This window comes from Octopus bimaculoides, chromosome 1 (assembly GCF_001194135.2).
Source record: "Octopus bimaculoides isolate UCB-OBI-ISO-001 chromosome 1, ASM119413v2, whole genome shotgun sequence".
NCBI classification, from domain to species: domain Eukaryota; kingdom Metazoa; phylum Mollusca; class Cephalopoda; order Octopoda; family Octopodidae; genus Octopus; species Octopus bimaculoides.
In genome coordinates, this window is record NC_068981.1 from 172882088 (window position 1) to 172885800 (window position 3713).

Sequence of the window (3713 nt, forward strand, 5' to 3'; positions counted from 1 at the left end):
ACCAACCAGCCAGTTTCCATCGATGACGCCAACACCACCGATCTACTGTCTACTATAGTTCCGTCGCCAGCACCACCACCAGAGTACACCCAACAACAACGAACGCGGTTTCATCTCAACACTGAGTGGATTGTTTCCACCTCGAGTTAACAGCCAGAACCAACCTGCGAGAATAGAATCCTCTATACCAAGTAACCGGTCTACAGCATCGACGCTCAACTTCACACACAACATGTGACACCACAGTTTTGCTCCTTGGCCACGAATTCTTGTACAGACATTCTACCTGTGTTACTCTTCTATGAACTGGTATTTCTCCATCTTTGTTCAGGACGCTTATAGTCTCTCAGACTCTTACTCCATGTTCTGTATTTCTCTCTCACACACACACATATTGTTGTATACACACTATTGTACAAGAAGGCCTGTCTTATGTATTGTTTATATTGCAGCATGCACGCACACACAGATACACTGTTCACTATGCTAATAAACCTACTCTTTATATATATATCTAACGGTTGTCTCTGTCACTCACTCTCTCTTTCATTGCTGGCACTCGCTCGCATCATCTCATTGCGAGCCCTCTATGTCATATTACATGTTTTGTGTTCGACCGTGCGACCCGTTTAAAGGAGCCATCTCCCGCTCGTTGCTATCTCCTTTGGTTCGCACGGTCGTTCTTTTACACCTTCATCTGCAATATTACAATGATTTTAGGCGAATGGACTCCCAGAAATAACACCAGTAGTAACAACTGTAACAAATTCATGGTCGGGTCATTGCGACTACACCAGCAAACACACCAACCCTGCATGGTTTGAGAACACAACGGAATGAAAAAAAAGTCTGTCAAAAGGTGAAGTAACTCATGAGAGTTCACGGTTATCTAATATTATGCATATATACCTGTTTAAGATGCATGTAAGAATTGGATTTTCGATAGATTGTGCAGAGAAGAGCCAATAGCAAAATTTCAACAAGCTGAAAGGCGATGTTCGGCAATGCCGCTGTGTGATATGAACCTCAGAGCACAGTAAGACACATGAAACGCATTGGTCAACTCCCTACATCTCTGATATATCTTCTATCATCTCGGCCATGCATTCTATTGGACCAAGAATTCAAGGAAGGATGAGGTTAGTTCTTCAGCGCAACCAATTGTCACAATAATCCAAATCTTGTGCATGTCAAGATTTTCCAAACTAAGTCAAAACTCGACCTTTTTTAAACCACAAACAGATCGCAGACCTTTTGTTGCAATAGTCAGGGATTCACGCGCGTCTGCGACAATAAAATATTGCGATCTCTGAGGTTGTTTCGCTTGTGAGGGCACACGAAAGATATAGCAAAGGCAAGAGTAGTCACGAATCTCCAGTCGCTTGTGCGGTTCCAGACCCCATTATTGATTAAGAAGTGCTGTGTCTTGGTCATCTTCAAAAACGATTGACAGATCGATAAAAAATACATAATCATGCATATATTTTTGCCTTTGTTCCATTCCTCTTCATATATTGAAGTCGATTTGACAGAAAAGATGGCTAATCCAGAACTCAGAAGTCGGCATACTAAAAAGTCATAGAAAAGAGTTGTGGGAAGTTGGCGGATCTATCAACAGAACAAATTCGATGACAACATAGTCAATAACAACACAAAATACTCTTCAGTTTCACGGTTATTTATAAGATTATAATGTTATAGGTTTCGGCGTACTAATAATGATAGAAACATTAGTCTTTCTCTATCCCATACAAATAAATCTATGATGAAAAAGAGAAGAAACGCCGAGGTTAGCGAATAACATCATAATAAATAAATTTTATTTTTTGGTTGCTTGGCTTTTCATAACGTGGTATCTGCTAGCTGGGTCGCCTCTGGGTTAGTGTGTGGTCAGCATAGGTGAAGTCGAAAGGTTGGTTAAGTCATCCCAGTGGAGTTGACGGAGTGGTTCTCAGCAAGTTGTTGTGTCTACCACGGCTCTGAGGCAAAGAGAGAGAATGGTCGAATAAACACGCGAAAGGCTTTAAATACTAGTTTATTATGCATGCACACTCGAGGGGCTTCCGGGGAAGCAAGTCCCTTGCGCATGCATAGATCGCACTTCCTAAAATGGCGGCCATAATTTCGCATCACTACAAGATAAAAGAAAAACAAACACAGGTGGAAAATAAAACAAAACAGTCATGTAAGTAGAGTAAATGAAAGTTGTCTTCAAGAAGACAGCAAAGAACAGACTTCTGGTGAGAGTAGCATCAGAGTTCTATAAAGCATTAAGATGCGCTTCCAACGAGATATGAAAATTTTCACGGACGTCCAGAAACAGTGGCTTTTACAGTACTTCAGAGATCCTACGAAAACGTAACTTCGGTTAAGTATTCATTTAACCCACTCCCCGTTCATTTTCTGTCAACTACATTATGATTTTATTAAGAGTTGATTGAGTAAATACACGTGACATGTGAAGTGTCTGGAAGCGGAATCACCAGCTCAACTGTCAATTGATTTAGATATGATAACCGTTAATGAAACTAAGTTCTCCAGCATAAAAGTATAAAAGACTCTTAAACTTGATCAGACAGTTCCATCTGTCCGACAGGTATCGAATAGATTTCTTGTTTGTATCAATGTAGACTTAGATAAATTGCAGCAGATTATCTGGGTCGTATTTAGAAAAAAATATTGATTAGGCTAGTGGATGTGGTAGTAAGCAGGCACGAGTAACTTCTTTTTAGCAGCAGTAAGCGCTTTGGAGAATATCTATCGAGGACAGACTTTATGCAATGCGAAAATTGTAGACAGATTTTGGTCGGGCTAACTTAGATCTCTCGAAAACATTTGTCAATGTTCAACACCGTTACGTGGATACTGTTCTAAACGCGATCTTCGATTTCGCTTTCAGAGAATGGATCTATGTATTACATAACGGAATCTACTTAATAGTTAGAGTAAATGGCCATCTATTAGAACATTTCAATAACAGCGCTCTGTCAAAGGTTGGGAGGAGAAAATCACGCTATGTCTTGTTGAAAGCTGGCTGTGACACATTGTGAGTGAGTAACCGAAATCGTCTCTTGCCCGAGGTGGTCTGCCTAGTGAGTTAGGCGCCAGACTGTTTTGATAGAGTAGAAAGGGGTCAAATTTTAGACCATCCGAGAAGCCATATTATGCTACAACCTCACGCTGATTGCTCGATTTATCGATCAATCACGTGAAACTGTAGTGGTTTACTCGTGATTATTAACTATTTCGCACTTGGGGGTCCGAATTCCTACAAATCATTAGAAAAGCTTAAGCATCCACAATGACAATTTTTATAATTATTTTCAAGTGAAATTTTCTTTTGCTCATATATTAAATTGGCTTAATCTTTTGGCTGGAATTATTTTTAAAAAAGTACCTATAGGCGCAGGAGTGGCTGTGTGGTAAGTAGTCTGCTTACCAACCACATGGTTCCGGGTTCAGTCCCACTGCGTGGCTCCTTGGGTAAGTGTCTTCTACTATAGCCTCGGGCCGGTCAAGGCCTTGTGAGTGGATTTAGTAGACGATAACTGAAAAGAAGCCCCGGCATTCGCCATGATAGATCGCTGACGACTACATTTATATTTTTTTCTCCTTGTTTTTCTCCTTATTTCTTTCTGTGTTCCTTTCAGTTGAAGAGCGTGGCTCGAAACGTCAAAGACTTTCTCTATTCCCGAGCGTTAAACTAATACATC

The 3713-nt window shown here is 40.6% G+C and overlaps 1 long non-coding RNA gene across 1 annotated transcript in view; it reads right to left on the minus strand.

The window, feature by feature from the left end:
• Positions 1-1790: 1790 nt before the first annotated feature.
• The window catches only part of LOC128249365 (uncharacterized), a 20382-nt gene continuing 18459 nt past the window's right edge, over positions 1791-3713 (minus strand). The window contains exon 2 of the long non-coding RNA XR_008265467.1: positions 1791-1979. This is a non-coding gene — a long non-coding RNA (uncharacterized LOC128249365). The remainder of the gene's footprint in view (positions 1980-3713) is intronic.